The 19998-nt window shown below is 33.2% G+C and overlaps 1 pseudogene; it reads left to right on the top strand.

The window, feature by feature from the left end:
• The first annotated feature begins 1242 nt into the window (after positions 1-1242).
• Positions 1243-16282, top strand: LOC120576087 (putative leucine-rich repeat receptor-like serine/threonine-protein kinase At2g19230; annotated as a pseudogene).
• Positions 16283-19998: the final 3716 nt, after the last annotated feature.

The raw sequence follows: 19998 nt of genomic DNA, 5'->3' as shown, positions 1-19998 counted from the left end.
GTTCATGAAATAAGTGTTTTCAAATAAGAGAGACCATGATTTACGGACGCATCCAAATCGCTTCAAAGATTTAAGAGGTAACTTCGATAGAATAGAGAAGACTATATCATCATGTAAATAGTTGTTTACCTTTTCATTGGTCACAATCAAAGATTTCTTCTGGTGTGACATTGATTGTAGTGGATTACCAGATTATGAGAGAGCTACTCACACTCAAGCAAAACCTAAAAAAAATCAAGCGATGAATGATATTTGTTTGGCGATATAATTATAAAACGTAATCAAGCAAAGAGCTTTATATATTTTTTCTTTTGAAACAAACCCAACCGCATTAGATGTCTCACTCTCACTAAACTAAAACAAATTTTGTAACAAAAAAAAAACTAAAAAAATTTAATGGATAATGTCATTGGTTTTTTTTCTTTCTTTAAACAAAAAAATCATTGATCTTTATTCTATTTATTTTCCTTCAAAAAAATCATTCATTTTTTAAGGGTGGATAATAGCATTGGTTTTCCTAAAATTTTACCTTTTTCCATGACATCAATAATATAACAATATTATAAAAAAATTGTTTAAGAATCTAATTAGAATAAAAAAATAACCAAACCTAAAATTTCATATTTTCTTTAGGAGAAAACTTAGGTACAATTCCTTAGGTGCTTTTCGTATGGTTCTTAACTAAATTCACCATGATTTCCTCAAATTCATAATTTTCTCAATGTTTGTTATATCCAAAAAATATGTATTTTTAGTTAAGAACCATACGAAAAGCACCTAAGGAATTGTACCTAAGTTTTCTCCTTTTCTTTAGTGTGTACTAGCAACAAAAATTTGTGAAGTGTGTACTAACAACTAAAATTTGTTAATTATGAACTATGTTTTTTTATGAGATTTTGATTAAAACTAAAAATATAAATATTTGTTGCTTTCTAGTTACAACAAACCAAATCAAACATGATTATCTATTCCAATAACATCAATAATATAACAAAAAAATATAATCTAACTTCTTTTTTTATGACACCAACAATAATACATTCTTAAATATATGACACAACATATGAGGAGTTTGACATGTCTTAACCACTGGGATTCGTTCACCAGACCTATCCAAATCATGTGTGTAAACTACCGAAATCTCTCTACAGTCTCATGCAATCTCCGTGTGCATGGTACAATGCACTACATTGATTTTTGGTACAATATGGTTTTTCCAAAGATATATTGATGAAAGGTAACATGCTTGATGCCAAAACCTGTATGAGCTACCATGTTTACTTCCTGCTCTCTCATCTCAGATGTTGACACTCAATTGTGATCCCCCATAATATAGTAACATCATTGGCTCCATACGACTCGTACAAAACATATTAGTCTTACTGCTTTTTGCGATGCAGACTGGGAAGGTGACATGAATGATAGAAAATTTATACGAGTTTACACTGTCTATCATGGTCCCAATTTCATATCATTGTCATGCAAGAAACAATCTACAGTTGCACACTCATCAACTGAGGGTGAGTGTCGTGCCATTGGCTCCACCACTGCAAAAATTCTTTGGTTGAAACAACTCTTACTAGAACTTGGCATTCACACATCTCAACCGCCAATAATTTTTTATAATATTGGTGCAAATTATTTGTGAGCGAATCCTATTTTCCATATGTGTATGAGAAACCTAGCTATCATATGAAGAAGATGGTATGACATGTTTTCTTTGCTAAGGTTTCATATGCGAATTACACTGCCTACCCTAGTGAAAAATTATAGCACCGACACTTCAGATTGATGTTGTGTCTGGTGTCTGATACAGACACATGTTGTTACATTAAATCATTTCTATTTTCTCTTTGAATGATGTATTATTTCTCTACGTGAATTGAGTTATATTTAATCACAACTGAAGCTATAAAGAGTGTAAGAGATAATTATAGAGTTCAAAGAAATTGGGTTGGCGATCCATGTGAACCCAAGAACTACAGTTGGGACTTGGGAGGGCTTAAAATGTAACTACAATACTTCACTTCCTCATCTCTTTCTTCCTTCTTTGTTGAATGAAGAAGTGTATCACTCTATTTGTTATAGCTTTGTTTAAAATAGATTTTGGTAATGTAATGTATTTTTTTAAGAAAGAAATTTTTAAGGAAAGCTTCAAATAAAAAATCTGTTTAAATAGTTTATCTTAAAATGTCATTCTAAGTATTTTATCATTTGGTTATAATTTTTTTTGGATACTAAAAATCATTTTTGAAATATGTCATTTTGAAAAAATATGTGATTTTTACTATGTAAAATTTCGAACAATGAATATTTAAATTAGTGAATGTAAAAATCTCTTTTTTAACTTATATGAAATGAGTTTGAAATAACTTTTACTATTTTTGATTAAATTTCAAAAAAATCCATTTTAAAAAATACAATGAAAAATTCATTTTATTTAAATCTAAAACAAACGGCCCCAAAATATCATGATATTCAATTTTCTCGTATAGGAATCTGTGCAGAAGCAGTCTGAGCGGAATTATAACTCCTTCCATTGCCAATTTGACATTCTTGGAATCTTTGAGTACACATCTATAAAATTTTGAGTAAATATATTGTCATTATGCTCTAAACACTTTACAATGTTTTCATTCTAAATAAGACAGTTTGGTTCATCTTATATTGATATCATCATATACACTACATTATTTTGAATCAGGGATTTATTTAACAATAGCTTAATTGGATCAATACCTCAGTTTTTGGAAGAATTGAAATCCCTTAAATATTTGTAAGTATTTTTTATGATGGTCACAAACTACAGACATTTTATACTAATTGTGCAAAATTATTAATGTGCTGATGCAAGATAAATCAAATTATTTGTAGGGATTTAAGGGGCAACCAACTTTCAGGTTTTGTCTCTACCACTCTCCTAGAAAGATCAAGGACTGGATTAATTACTTTGAGGTAAGATTTATAAAAGAAGACCATGATATGCATAGTGGCAAGTCAATCTAGTTTTAAGGTTAATAGTGCTTTTCACCCTGTAATATATGTCATTTTCGGTTTTCGCCCCTATAAAATTTTCGGTTTGATTTGTACCCTCGTAAAAAATTTTATTTTCCGGAAAATACCCCTAATAGGCCATTTTCAGAATTTTTTTTCAAGAAATTTTGGTTTTTAAAGGGTTAATAGGCTTTCACCCCCCTGCCATATGGGGGTCTTTTGGTATACCCCCCTGCAAAAAAAAAACTTGGAGATTCCCCCTTGTAAAATGTAGATTCTTTGGTTTACCCCCCTAAGATCACCTGACTGGATAAATTAACTTAAGTGGCGTGCTGACTATGCATTTATCAACGACGTGGCGCGCTGAGTTGGATTTTTTTTTTTTTCCATTTATTTATTTTGTACCTACATTTTTTTATTAATTAACAATTACTTAAAAAAAATTAAAAATTAAAAACATCATATCTTCATCTTCTTCCTCATTATCTCCTTCTTCTATCAACCGTTTTCCACCTTTTTTTTCTTCTTACTCTTACTCCACCTCCCTTCAATCTCTTTACTCCCTTGAGATCCAAATTGAAACAATAACACAACAATTATTATCCCAGCTGCCTTTTTTTTAATAAATTTGTAATTATTTTTTTTATAAAAAAAAACACATTGGAATCAATTAAAAAAAAAGGAAAAAAATTCAATTCTCCATTCATTTCTTCTTCTCCAGATCGCTCTTCATCTTTCTCCAAGGAACCAACAAACCCATCCTTCTCTTCCATCCTCAATAACCCTCTCCCTTCTCGAAATTAAGGATCCACACAACAAAACCCTCTAAATCAGTTTCCACAAATCAGATTTGAACATGTTGTGGCTTCACCCCTAATCACACCGCCACTCCTACGCCTACGGTGGCCGCCGGTTTCGTTTCACCATCTGCTTCGCATCTCCGACATGTTTCACGATCTATTTCACGTTTTTGGGTTTGATTTGTTTGTTGTTTTGGTGCTGGGAGTGTCTTGGTAGCGCAAGCAGTGGTGTTGTCTGTGTTTTAGGCGTGTTTATGTTAGTAGTGTGGGAGTCTTATTTTGTTCTGTATCAGTTCTGGATTTGTGGAAGGAAAGAAAGAAAAGGTCACTGTTTGATTATTATTTTTGGACTTGTGTTGAATATATGTTGTTAGTGTTGATGGTGTGTTGAATCTTAGTTATGGATTTCTCTGAGCTGCTGAGAGTTTGAAAAAAATTTATATTATTCTTGAGAGTTTGAAAAGAGAAGAAGAGGCTCGCTGGGAAGAAGAGAAGAAGAAAATGCTTAGGGGTATTTTAGGTATTTCGCATCTTTAGTATTATTTTTTGTAAAAAAAATATTTTGTTTCCGACGTGGAAATAAAAAAAAAACAAAACTAAATAAAATAACACATCAGCGCGCCACATAAGCTAATTTATCCAATCAAATGGACTGCGGGGTGTAAACCAAAGAATCTACATTTTACAAGGGGGAATCTCCAAGTTTTTTTTTTGCAGGGGGGTATACCAAAAGACCCCTAAATGGCAGGGGGGTAAAAGCCTATTAACCCGTTTTTAAATGACCTATTAAGGGTGTTTTCCGGAAAATAAAAATTTTACGAGGGTGAAAATCAAACTGAAAATTTTATAGGTGCGAAAACCGGAAATGACATATATTACAGGGGTGAAAAACACTATTAACCCCTAGTTTTATATACCATGAACCACCGATACTCATTGACATATTGACACCGATAATAATTTGAGAAAACCGAATGTACTTGCAATGAGTACAATAATAAAATCTAGGGTTTTTACTGTGTTTGTGATGCCTTGGGAATGATCCCAAGAGAGGTAATTATAGCCTTTTGAGGGCTTGTTTTAACGCGACTTAAGCCCCAAGCAAGATGAGCTTTATGTCTTTTTATCCGCTTCTAGATGCTTCTAGAAGCTGGCTAAGGCGGCGCCTCTAGAAGGGCGTGCCTAGTCCTTAGGAGCCATTCTGGAGGGCGCCTAAGCCTTTCTAGAAGGCTTTCAGACCCTTAAGAATATATTGACGGTCCACTGAATAATTGAATGCAACCATTAGTGTCGTGTTGGACACCGACACATGTCGAACACGAGACATGCCTTCAATGTGAAGTATCGGTGCTTTTATTTATCTAGAATCATGGGAAAGAAAGCCACAGTGCAAGAATGAAGTATGTCAAGATGTGTAGAAAGTCATCAAGTATCTTTAGGTGTAATTTTGACCAGAAAATCTTGTTTTGAACATATTTATAGGGTGGATGATATAAATCTCTCTGACTCAAATAAAAGTGACACAAAGAAGGCAATTGTTCCCATTGTTGCAACACTATCATCAGTTTTAGTTCTATTGATCATTGCCATTCTTTATTGGAATCTTAGAAGAAGAAATGAACAATCAGGTAAGTCTTGCTTTAATAATATGTAATGAACTCCTTCCGTATGATTTTCAAGGCTGCGGTTATGGTGCATAAGGAAATTCTTATGCATCCTGCATAAATCCAGAAATGGTTTCTGTGAGTTGTATTCCAAAACCATTAGATTTACTTAATGGTTTCCAGTACCCTGCATATATTATAGTATGTTTTGTATAAAATCATGTCAAAACCATTTTGCTATGAAAATGGTTTCTGTGAGTTGTACTCCAAAACCATTTCTAGATTTATGCAGGGTGCATAAGGATTTCCTTATGCACCATAACCGCACCCGATTTTCAAAAGCTAAAGATTAAATTAAATGTATGTTTGATCCCACTTTTGCAGAAGGAAAATTTGTTTTATAGGTATATAAATATGAAACACGGATACTGACACGAACATTGGACATGAAACGAACACTCTGACACGAATAATAATTTGAGAAAATGACATAATTTGAGAAAATGACATAATTTTAGTGGTATTTGGTTTCATTTTTAAAAGGCTAAAATATGGTTTTGGTCCCTGCAAATATGTCTCGTTTTGGTTTTAGTCCCTGCAAAAAATTTTTGTTGTTTTTGGTCCCTGCAAATATGTCTCATTTTGGTTTTGGTCCCTGGGTCCACTTTTGTGATAATTTGCACACATGTCACATGATGACTTAACCATTTATTAGAGAAATAGTCCCTGCAAAATCTTTTGATTTTGAAAAAGGTCCCTGCAGGGACTATTTCCAAAAACAAAATATTTTGCAGGGACCAAAAACAACAAAATTTTTTTGCAGGGACTAAAACCAAAATGAGGCATATTTGCAGGGACCAAAACCATATTTTAGCCTTTTTAAAATAATATTATAACCCAGATGAATGAAAAGAATGGAAAAAGGTAGAGGAACTTTCAAAGTGAACCCAAAGCTAGAAAAATTGAGGGGAACAAAATGGGAAGAAAGTAAGATTGAATGTTTCTCAGAGAAAATGGAAAGACAGGGAAGAGATGAATGAGTGTTGGTAAGGAAAAAATTGTGTGCAACCAACCACTCAACTACTCAACAGGGATTAAAGTCGTGTCCAACCAACTTCAACAATCAAACCATTAATATGCAACGTATTTTGAGCTCGAAAACACATTTTGAAAAACATTGAGCAAAATGAAATTTGCATTTCCAGTTTATTTTCTTCTTTCGTTTTTCACATATGCAATTGGATATGAATACGACTATATTGTCGTCTCGTTCCAGTGGCAGCCCGCCACTTGCAGGGAACCATTTACACAATGCAGAAAATACCCAAGAAAAGATTTTAGTCTCCACGGGGTATGACCCACCAAATATTCGGGTCCCCTTTGGAAACCGGGTCCGACCTATTGCGCTGGTGGTAAATCTTTTGACCGCTTGGTGGTAAGTTTTATTGAATGTTTATAGTTCTATAAAATCTTTCATGCCAATTTTGGTTAATTAATAATCAAATGTGCACATTCTTAATTACAAAGTAAATTTTCTTGTAGTGTTAATGTAAAGTTGATAATTAATAATGTTAGTGGTTTTAATTTCTACTCGAAATATCAAAATTCTTAAACATGAACCGGGTTAATCACAAATAATTTAAATATTTTTTCATTTGAACTGTGAATTTTATTTTTTTTCAGTGTCATTTGAGATATGGGGATTTGACGAACGTTTGACCCAATATGTTGGAAGAAAACTTTAGATTTTGGGAGACACGGTGGGAAGTGCATGGTAGATGTGTGCACGAATTTATGGACCAAAGTCAATATTTTGATACGGCCATAAGAATTTATAAAGATAATAATCTTTTTGATATGTTAACAAATCCTTTAAACTCGATCCCAGTCGAACTTATAGGCTAAATGATATTATAAGCTTTCTTCAGAGAGATCTTGGTAACTTCTAATATCATTTAGCCTATAAGTTCGATTGAGATCGAGTTTAAAGGATTTTTTTAACATATAAAAAGGATTATTATCTTTATAAATTCTTATGGCCGTATCTAAATGCTGACTTTGGTCCATAAATTCGTGCGTACATCTACCATGCACTTCCCATTGGATGTCTCAAAATCTAAAGGTTTCTCCCAACATATTGGGCCAAACGTTCCTCAAATCCAGATATCTCAAATCACACTGTAAAAATAAAAAAAAATTATTCACAATTCAAATGAAGAAATATTTAAATTATCTGTAATTAACCCGATTCATGTTTAAGAATTTTGAAATTTCGAGTAGAAATTAAAAACCACTAAGATTATTAATTTTCAACTTTACATTAATAGTACAAGAAAATTTACTTTGTAACTAAGAATGTGCACATTTGATTATTAATTAACCAAAATTGACATAAAAGATTTTATAGAACTATAAACATTCAATAAAACTTACCACTGAGCGGTCAAAAGATTTACCACCAGCGCAATAGGTCGGAGCCGGTATCCAAAGGGGACCCTGATATTTGGTGGGCCATACCCTGTAGATACTAAAATCTTCTCTTGGGTTTTTTCTGCATCTTGTAAATGGTTTCCTGCAAGTGGTGGGCTCCCACTGGAACGAGACGACAATATAGTCGTATTCATATCCAATTGCATATGTGAAAAAAGAAAGAACAATATAAACTCGAAATGCAAATTTCATTTTGCTCAGTGTTTTTTAAAATGTGTTTTCGAGCTTCAAAATATGTTGCATATTAATGGTTTGCAGATTGTTGAAGTCGTTGAGTGGTTGGTTGCACACAACTTTCATCCCTGCTGATGAGTAGTTGGCTAAAAAAATGTATTATCTGCATGAGTGTATCTTACCATCAGATCCATTTTGTCTTATGATCTTATTATACACCCTTCACACCATATCACATCCATCCCACTCTATTTCTCTCTATCCACCAACAAAGACACAACCTTTTGTACAAACATTAGCTTTAAACTTTTTCAAGTACACAAATTTTATTACCAATTTCAGTCTCCACTTTAACTATAGTGACATTGATGAATTTTTAAAATGTCTCTAATTTATTTATTATTATTATTTTTTAAATATCTAATTAACTTTATTACATAACTATTTTTTGACATTGACGAATTTTTTATGATGTCACATGAACTTCCGTTAGACATTGGTTGTCATTGTTTTTTTTTTTTTAAAGAACATTTGTTGTCATTGTTAACATTGAGGTCTAAAACTGTTTTAACAATAATAAAGACTTTTTTTTTTAAAGATCATTTGTTGTCATTGTTAACATTGAGGTCTAAAACTGTTTTAACAATAATAAAGACTTTTTTTTTTAAAGATCATTTGTTGTCATTGTTAACATTGAGGCCTAAAACTGTTTTAACAATAATAAAGACTAAAATTGATAACCAAATATATACGTATGATTGAAGTTTTAAGAAAGATGAAAAATAACCAATAAAAAATGTTGACAGATTTATAGAGAAAACAAATATATTTTTAGATTCCCACAAAAAAATATTAGATAAAAATTTGTTGGTCTCTCACAAGAAAAACGTGATTTGAAAAATTACTACGTGAGGTGTGAGCTATTCCAAGAAGATTAATGTTATTTGAACAACCACTTTTTAAAATAATTTATTGCACAATCAAAATATATAAAGAAATGTAAGGATTGACACAAAAATCAAAGTAATGAAAAGAGAAAGTGGAAATACAATGTGAGTATCTTAAAGAAAGTTGTTATCTATACCGATTAATAAAGGCAATACTTTTCTTTTGGTGTAGCCTTTTTTTTAAATACCAAAAAGCCCTTTTCAGTTATGGTTTTCCACATTTTAAACTTCTCACCACAAACTCAATTAGATGAAAGTTACTTCTCATTAACTTATCATCCCACACAAATGTTATTTCCTTCCCACTAACCGTCTCCGCCACACACATCCTCAAGGAAACTCATTGGTTCTATGAATTTTTGCCATTAACGCATCTTCTTTCCATTGATATTCTTGATCTTCCAATTCATGCTTTCTTACTCAAATAAGATACTTCAAGTTGAAAGCAATGGTTGCTATTACAACATTTGCAATTTGAGCGGTTCCACCGTTAATCTCACAATGTAAACTTCCTTTTCATTTCATTATTCAACTTTTTTTTGTGGTTGCATATTTCATTGTTACATTTTTCTTATTAATTGATTTTTTATTCTTTATTTCATTTTAGTTTTCACTACTTCTTGCTTATATATTTTAATCTTCCACAGGGTGTGAACCTAATAATAAGGCATAAAGAAAAGGAGTGCATATATTTTTGTGGGGAGAAATTCTTCTGTAGGAACGAACCTAACATATCATTCTTACAAACAACAAATTAAAACATGATACGTCATTGTTTTATTTTAAAATAATTAGGAAATAATTTAAGAAATGAAAAATAAATGCTCCTCCTCTCTCTCAACCATTATTTGCAGTTAGTATTCACCACCACCAATCATGGTTAAAAGAAAAAAAAATGACGTGTCATGTTTTAATTTGTTGTTTGTAAGAATGATAGTTAGGTTCGTTCCTACACAAGAATTTATCTTTTGTGTGGGAGTGATGGTGACTAAGTTGTAGGGATAATGAGTAAAAACAAATTTAAAGACAATTGTTAACAAAAAAAGGAAGTTAATTGTAGGATAAATGTAATACTTCTATATTATGATCAAGTTGAAAGGAGCAATTGATAATTTAGTAGTGTTTCCTTTTTCTCTTAATTTATCAATTTCATTAAACCAGAAAACATTGAGCGGTTTCTTTTTTCTCTTATTTTTACTTTGATTGAATTAATGATCATCGTTCAAGGCTGTCTTTTATTTTCATCTTTCACTCACGCAATAAAAAGATGCTTAAGAATAAAAACCGTAGAAAGGAAAAGTAAGAAAAGAAAAGACATGATGGAAATGGTTGAGAAAAAGGCCATTTGAAACTACTATTGGCCTTTCGTAACTATCTATGTTTCTCTAATTATTCACCAATTTAACTTTGTTACATTTAATTCATAGAAAATGTCAGTTGTTGTCTCATGTCTCCTTTAATAATGTTACCATTATCTCATTTGCTTATTTGCTCTATTCATCAGAAGAAGAAAAAAAAGGATATAGATGAGCGCCCTGCAACAAAGATGGGGTCAGAAAAATTAAGAGAAAGAAAAAGAGTAGATAGGTTGTGACGCAAACAGTGCATCAGACCACGGAAATGAGTAAATGGTGCAGTGCGGTTGATATCTATCAGCAAATACGCATGGGATTCAGATTTTATGGTAGGTACGTTTTCCATCTACCAAGTAATGCACGACAGCAATCATAGCAGAGTTGCGAGTTTGGCAATTTCCGTTATGAAGGAGACTGCACATTTCTTCTTTGTCTTCATGTGGTAAATATATGACTTTACCGCAACTTTATAATATGATTTATGAAACATTTTGCTTATGCAATTGATTACTATTTTTCACGTTGAAAGATTATGTAACCAAGAGTATGAATGGTTCTAAACGTGGTGCAAAGTTTAGACTTGAGAAATAGCTTACGTTCTACGATTTTTTGCTTTCTTGCACATTCTTAACTTCTTTCGTTTGACATATTCCATCTTTTTTTTTTTTTTTATGGTCTTTGTTTCCTTCTTTCCATCTTTCACATTGTTGTAGTGGAAAAAGATATTGTAGAACAAAATTTTACTTGATTTGGAGCTCATGCACATGACATGTTTATGATAAGTATACAAAAAGCTTAGCCATTGCTTCCGTGAGTTTCCTTAATATTGATTGATAATATCAAAGAAATATGATAAATTAATTATGTCCACAGTTCTCCTATTTTTGAAAGTTATATACTTGCAAGAAAATTTCATCTGATATGAATTATTTTACTTTTATGATTATGAAATTCTATAGGTAAGTCATTTTAGAGAAATTTCATCTGATATGAATTTCTTCAATTTACCCTGTTTTCAAATATACAAATTTGAGAAATTGAGAACTTCTACACATAGGTCTTAAAAATTAAGATTTCACCATGGGAAAATAGTATATGCGATAATCAAAATTTAGAGGTATGTGGGTTACAAAATTATGGATGCATGCAGGGTTGTCCGTGGCATGGCTTTAGGGATGGCCAATGTGGAGGAGATCTGACATGTTTTTGGTAGTGAGTCTTTTAGTAGTGTTTAATATATTGTTTCTCAAATTTTTAAAACAATCAATGAATTACATATATTAAGTTTTAGAATTGGTGAAGATAATTGATGAACATCAAATGATTCCCATATCTTTTTTGAAAGAGGGTTTCAACCATGTTGTAGTGCCACCATTTGATATTTTTTTATCTTTGAATGGACCACCATTTGATCTTTGATTTCAATTAAAATACAAAAAGAATAAAAAAAGTTAACATAAAAGAAGAAGGGGTATTCATATGGTCATTAATGGAACGTATGCACCTAAGTCAACCCAAACCCCTACCCTTAAAGTGTGGAAATAGTAGTAGGAGAGAAAGAGAGTAAAGGGTTACTACATGTGGAAGCTTAGTTTCTACATACTATCAAAGAAGGTTGACTTTAGAGGAAGGTCATCTATTGTATAATCTATAATCTGTAACATATATAAAGGCAAACGTTGTCTTGGTGTAGCCTAATTTACTTCTCATTATACCCTTAACTCAAAATGACACGGTTCCTAATACAACACATCCACTTAGAATTGAGCAGTTCATGTGGTTTTGTAGTTTTTTTAGGAGAGACAATGAATTGAAGGAAGCATGATATAGATTGTAAATTGTGCACAATTCATTTGAAAAAAAGTCCATATTCCAGTTTCAATTTCACGGCTTCAGGATAGAAATTACTACAGTTACCAATAAACAAATGATACAAACAAATGAGTGATCTCTCTTTTTTATTTTCTGGAATTTGGATGTGGCTTATTATTTTGTACTTTCAATTTGTTCATGCAGACAAATGATAGATGGCTCTGTCTTTCTATTTGATGTGCGCGGTGGTGCCCGAGTCCATCAATTTGTTATTGATGTTGTGGTGTTTTTTATAGCCGTGAAGGATCCATGGTACAATGATGATAAATCAACATTTACACCAGTTAGCTATCACAAATGTCTTGCAGATTGTATGGATTTTTTTGTTTCTTGAATGACCATTTTATTTAATCAATGTGCAGTTTATTTATGTCAAAACATTCTCAACCAAAGGCAGCAAATGTATGTCACCAGGGAACATGGAAAAGGGACCGAAATTGGCAGATAGAGGTGCATAATCTATTGACTGACTCACATAATTCCATTTTTGGACTATTTACATTTAATTTTTTCCTATCAAGTTAAGTGACGATTTAAATATATTTTTCTTTCTGATTTTGTTGATCATTTTGGATTAAAGGCCAAATGATGAAGTTGATTTAACGATACAAGTTGAGAAAACTGCTTCTTCTAATTCAATTACATAGAAGTAATTAGTATCATGCAAAGTTTATATGGTTTGACATGTTGTCATACATACAAGACTATATTGTTATTGTTATGCCTGAAATGATGATGATAATATCTTATCTCTGTTTACTTACAAAACGTACGCTTTTTATTGTCTTGCACAATATAAAAAAAAAAATCCAAACTGAAGATAGAACTAAATCATTCTTGAACAAACTTAATTAGAATAAAAAAAATTATATAAAAAAATGTCTCTAAAAATTTCACTGAATAATTGATGAATTGAGAAAATGCTAGTGTAGCTAAGAAACCGAACAACGATTTGAGAGATTGGTCAATAGGACAGTTGTATGGTTGTGTCATGTGTGACCATGAGAGATAGTGTGAGGGAGAGGGGGGAGGGAGTGGGAAAGGGAGAGAGAGAAAGAGGGGGAGGGGACTGGGAGATATAGATGGAGTGGGTGAGGGAGAGAGCAAGAGAGAGATTTGAATCCTAGGATAGGAAAGGTGGGTACGTGAATGAAAAAAAAGGGAAGGGGTGGTTGTAGGCAGGGGCTCTTGCCTTCTATTTCTCCAAGATTTCTCAAACAAGAACATAACTTATATGCCCCAGTTTAATTAACATTCCACTTGCTATGTTACATTGAATTTTTCCATGAAGAATATTGCAAAGTATGAATAAGTGACATGACTAATGTCTTAACATTCTTTCACTCTTTTTGAAATGCCTTCGTCCTTTGCAAGACTTAGATGTGTTATCAAAGTTCTGTTCCTATTTCTTCTATTGGTTTGTCTTAGATTTACTTAAATTTTATATTTTGTACCGACTCAAATGGCTCAAGAAAGAATATAGAGCATATGTGTACTGTGTTAGAGATGGTTAAGATTTAATGTCTTCATCAAATTCATCCCCATAAATGTCAGTTATGTTTCATGCATATTCATCCTCCATATATAGATGAGTATGCATCACAAAACTAACTATATATTAAGTAACTCCATGTTAAATAAATGCATGAATTACATATCAATTTTAAATTATATACCAATTTTAAAATTTATATGTAATTTTATCAAGTTTAAATTACATATCAATTTTAAAATTGATATGTAATTTTATCAAGTTTGATCCTTCTTTTTTTTATCAAGCTTGATCATTCTTTTAATTCTAATAATTTTCTCCAAGATATATTAAGAAAAACTAAACCAACATTGATGTTGAAAAACACATTGTTTTTTATTTACATGCGTTAGCGCAGTAGAAAGAGCGGACAGACGGGCACGGGAGTGCCCGTCTGGACGCTAGTGAATTTTAAAACAATTTATTGGACAACTAAATATACAAAGAAACGTAAGGATTGACAAAAAAAAATCAAAGCAGTGAAAAGAGAAAGTATACATACAATGTGAGTATATTAAAGAAAGTTGTTACAAAAATTCTCATAAAATGGTTGTTCAACTATCATTTCTCTCAAATAATGGAACCATTTTTTAAAACTTCATTCTAATACCTTGTCGTCATTTTCATCAACTATCCACTGAACATAATTAATCGCATATTTCATATAAATCAACCATTCAAATTGTTGTCAAATTTATTGTCAACTTTTTGTGACAAGATATGATTTTTTTTTATATCAGAAACATCAATATCAAACAATAGAAAATGTCTTGCAGGCTGAACTTTTGATGACAGTTCATCACAAAAATTTGGTATCCTTCATTGGCTATTGTGATGAAGGTGACAAGATGGCACTGATATATGAGTATATGGCCAATGGAAACCTAAAAGAAAATCTCTCAGGTAGGTCCTTCCATGATTTAGATCATTGTACTTAATTTACTTAGTGTATTCTTTTTGACATCTCTTAATATTTGATGAAATAAATCATGTTTCAATGTGATTTAATATGATTGCAGCAAAAAGTTCACATTGCTTGAGTTGGGAAAGAAAGACTTCAAATACAAATTGATGCTGCTGAGGGTCAGTATATCTCCATTTTTTTTTTTTAGGATTTTTCTACTTTTTTGATTGCTGAAAAAGAAAAAGATCGAGTAAACCACCAAATTAGTCACTGTCTTTGTAAGCCACTCTCAAATTAGTCATTAACTCTATTAATATTTTAAAATAGTCTCTCTCTCTCTCTCTTTTGTCAAAAGTTTCTCAATTATGTCCCTCGTCATGTGACAAAAAGACCGAGACAGTGATGTAATTGAGAAACTTTTGACAATATTTCAAAATAGTCTTTGTTAAAAGTTTCTCAATTAAGTACCTCGTCATGTGATAAAAACATAGAGAAGGGATCTAATTGAGAAACTATTGACAAAGATAGAGGTTATTTTTCAATATTAATAAAGTCGGGACTAATTTGAGAGTGACTTACAAAGACACAGACCAAATTAGTGGTTTACTCAAAAAAGTTCACATTGCTCAGCAATCAAAGACGTACACACAATTGGCCCAACTTCGTTACCAAATGATGTGTGTTTCTCTCTTAGTGTGACTAATAACTAGTTGCATTATATATGCATGAATCTTTTTGTGCAACTATTGTAATTTTTAATAATGTTTTGATAGAATGATGTGTTTGGATTGAAGGATTGGACTACCTCCACCATGGATGCAAGCCACCTATAATACACAGAGATGTAAAATCAGCCAACATTTTTCTAAATGAAGAGTTAGAAGCTAAAATAGCAGATTTTGGAGGTGTTTAAGAATAGTGATACCCAAAATGCAGATTCTACATTGATTCATGTTGATGTTAGTGGCGAAAAATCTGCAATCATGGGGACAATGGGATACCTTGATCCAGAGTAAGTTATTATTCCAACTCAGTTTACAAAGTTACAGTTCAACTTATCGTAAAACTAGTTTCGGTTCAGCTCGAAAAACATTAAACCGATGCACTGAAACTTTATACCACCAGTCCGGTTCGGTTTAGGAAGAACCATTAATAGTTCTTTTTATATTTTACCAGACTGTTAAAACAGTTTAGTTTAATTTTCTTCCAAAAAAGAACCATAAGTCTTACACGTCATAAGTTATTTTTATAAACATATCAGCACATGAAGACCATATAAACGGACACTCCTTGGATTAGGCGTGTCCTGGTGTCCGACACTGACACGACACCGACACTTGTAATTACACTAAATTATGTATTTTCTCAAATTATTAGCGGTGTTGGCGTGTCGGTGTCCATGTCATATCCGGTGTCTGTGTCTGTATCCGTGCTTCATACTTTCATCTTATCATGGATTTGTCAAGTGAATTTAATTGCATTGTCATTTATACAGGTACTACAAATTACAGACCTTTGAATGAAAAAAGTGACATCTATAGGTATGGAATTGTTCTACTGGAATTAATCACAGGTCTCCCTGCAGTGATAAAAGGCAAGCCAAAACACTGATAGAAACTGATATCAAAATATAAACTAACAGTAAGATTATAATATAATCCCAAGAAATTCAAGAGTCTTGGTTGTCTCCCCTCCAAGAATTCGAGAGCTTGGTCTCTCCCTACCAATCCTTTATCCCAATCCCTGAATGCCTTTCTTTTCCTCTGCATCTTATTTATAATACTAAATCCTATGGCTGTTACATAGAAGTAATTCATGAACAAAGATACTTGATTTATGCAAACAACACTATTTTTCCTTTAATATTGTACAGTGAGACACTATGAAGTTATGGTGATTCTAGACAAAATTGAAGGATTCATTGCTATTTTCAACTAGCTCCCAATTGTATAAATTTTATGCAAACCTCTTTCAGTTTTCCTTCATGGTAGGTAAAAGACTTTGCAATGCTTGGTTTATCAAAATAAGGATTGTCATCAAAGTTAAAGGTGATTGAATAGCCTGAACTGACATCTTGATTATCTTCAACCTCAATAGAACTTAGGTACTCAAATATCTCGTGATCTTTGTTGTTGGGCCGTAAAAGCACGTAACCAGTTATCACATGACATTTAAATTAATTAAAAATAATAAAACACACTAAAGACACTCATCACATAACACATAAACAATAGGTCAATTTTTTGTTAACTTTTTATTTATTTATGCTGGGTCTTAGGGTTCACCAAAATGAAAGAGAGCCTTAGTACACATGGAGTAAACCCCTGTTTGGGTCCATGAAAGTGTCACTCGCTATCAGACTGCCTGTATCAATTTAATGAATAAAAAACTCCTCCAATGTATGTTCTTTTAGTCAAATACATCCAAAACGCTAACTTGGTGTTAACGGTCCGTTACACTTGCCACTGCAGCTACATTGTTTGCCTTCCACGCTGGCAGGGACTCAATTGCATAGGATAACAAACATTGCAATGGTCATTTGTGTCCCTCTTTATTCTCTCTTTCTTCTCTCCCTCATCAAACAACCCGCAAGCTCAATCCCAAATCCGAAAACCCCAATTTCATTTCCAATTTCTCCTCTCTCATCACCTAAGTAAATACCTGTTGATTTTTGTAATTTGAAAATTACGACAGAGCTTTGAAACTATTACCGGGGTGAGTCACGACCAGGTCGCTTTCTTTAAGACGTTTCGCGGCACTACCTAAGTTGTGCAAGGTAGACTAGCAACCGCGCCATCTCCAGGATAAAACAGCCCAGATTCTAACTGTACGATTAAAGGCTGCACTGCCAGAAATCGCTCGAGAATAACACCTCAATATGGTTTTCGAAAAGTTTCGAAAAACCACTCTAATATGGTACGTAGACCACTCGATAAACCAAAGAAGGAGGAAAGAAAGAACGGTTCGTCAACACAAACCGCGGGAGGGAGAAGAGAGGAGAGAAAACCAGAGAAGAGTATTCGATTCTCAGTTTTGGAGTGAAGAATACTATTCCCGAGCTCTCGATTTATAAGGAGGATTTCTACTAGAGTGTGTGATCTACTCGATGTGGGACATAAAATTTTCAATTCACACTTTACACTAGTTTCTCCATCCTTGTGTTTACATTCCAAAGGCTCCACAACTCACTAGTATACTCCAAGTTTTTTTCATTATACACTAGTGTTCCAACAATCCCCCACTTGAATTCAAAATTGGTTTCGAAAGTTACGTTTTAAACGTTTCTTAAAGATTGCTAGTAAACAAAGGTGTCGCCAACAACTTGAACCTTTGCATAGTGAGTAGTATTCCGATTAACAAGAGTTGCTTACAGCATTGAACTCTATCTCAGACATAGGACCCACACACAACCTTTTCTTAGGTGTTTTCTAAAAACCCGTGCGTTAATGGCCTTGCACGTCTATCCCAGTTTTAACGAATGCTCTAGGAATTCTGCCTCAAAATTCCATAAGAACCGGCCTCAGTTCTACATACGTATAGGTGAGTCTATCAGAAGTACTCTTGTAGCTATGTACTTCACTCCATAAGGAGTATAGATCTCATTAAGCGTTTCTATTATCTCAACCTTCGGTCACTGCAGGATCATGCGTTCTCATAGCATGTTCTATCACTTGTGATTTGTTATTACCCATTGAACCTAGTTCTTGGGATCTCCAGTCATTTAGGTCGGGTTTCCATCACTTATGATCAATAGGCATTAGTCCCATCCTACTGGATGTATTTGTGACTTTCTCTCTGTTTAGTCCTTTCGTCAAAGGATCAGCTAAGTTTTCATTTGTTCGTACGAAATCTACTCTTACCGTTCCATTCGAAAGATATTCTCTTATCGTGCTGTGTTTTCGTCTTATCTGTCGTCTCTTACCATTGTAATAACGATTCTCAATCTTTGCGATAGCCGCGGTACTATCACAATGAATTAACACAGCTGGTAAGGGTCTCTCCCATAAAGGGATTTCAGATAGCAAGCATCTTAGCCAACTTGCTTCTTCATTAGCAGCAGCTAGTGCTATCATCTCAGATTCCATTGTGGACTGAGCCAGAATGGTCTGTTTCTTGGATTTCCAGGAAACAGCTCCTCCAGCAATGCTAAATATATAGCCACTGGTCGCTTTGGAATCATCTGATAAGATATTCCAATCTGCGTCACTGTATCCTTCAAGCACTGCAGGATATCTCTGATAATGCAGTCCTAGAGTCATGGTTTTCTTCAAATATCTCATGACTCTTTCGATAGCTTGCCAATGCTCCATGCTTGGCCTGCTCGTAAACTTGCATAGTAGTCCCACGACATAGCCGATGTCGGGTCTAGTACAATCAGTGGCATATTTGAGACTGCCAATGATGCTCGCATATTCAGTCTGTCTAACACTATCTCCAGTGTTCTTAAATAGCTTCACACTTGGGTCACAAGGTGTGCTCGCAGGTTTACAATCGAAGTAATTATATTTCCTTAAGATCTTCTCAACGTAGTGAGATTGATTAAAGGAAATTCCATTATCAGTTCTAGTAATCTTGATTCCAAGAATTACATCTGCTTCTCCTAGGTCTTTCATATCAAAATTGTGGCACAACAATGATTTCACATCTTTAATGGCATTAAGGTTTGAACCAAATATGAGTAAGTCGTCTACGTATAGACATATGATCGTGCAAGTGTTATTTTCGTACTTGGAATAAATACACTTGTCGCTTTCATTCACCTTAAACTCATTCTCAATCATAAGATTGTCGAATTTCTCATGCCATTGTTTCGGTGCTTGTTTTAGACCATACAAAGATTTGTCTAACTTACAAACTTTGTTCTCTTGTCCATGGATTACGAAACCTTCAGGTTGGTCCATGTAGATTTCTTCTTCTAATTCACCGTTTAAAAAAGCAGTTTTTACATCCATTTGGTGTACTATCAAATTGTGGATGGCCGCCAAAGAGATTAGTACCCTAATGGACGTGATTCTAGTTACAGGGGAATATGTGTCAAAGAAATCTACATTTTCTCTTTGTCTAAAACCTTTGGCTACAAGGCGTGCCTTGTATTTGTCGATTGACCCATCAGGTTTTAGTTTCTTTTTCAAGATCCATTTACAACCTATAGTCTTGCATCCAGGAGGCAAGTCAGTTAGGTGTCAGGTTTCGTTGGACATTAGAGAATCGATTTCATCATTTATAGCTTCTTGCCATAAATCAGCGTCAATTGAAGACAGAGCCTTGTATGTGTCGATTGACCCATCAGGTTTTAGTTTCTTTTTCAAGATCCATTTAAAACCTAT

Source organism: Medicago truncatula, chromosome 6, assembly GCF_003473485.1.
Source record: "Medicago truncatula cultivar Jemalong A17 chromosome 6, MtrunA17r5.0-ANR, whole genome shotgun sequence".
NCBI classification, from domain to species: Eukaryota; Viridiplantae; Streptophyta; class Magnoliopsida; order Fabales; family Fabaceae; genus Medicago; species Medicago truncatula.
Note: the sequence above shows the minus strand (reverse complement) of the source record. Positions and strands in the feature narration are given on the sequence as shown.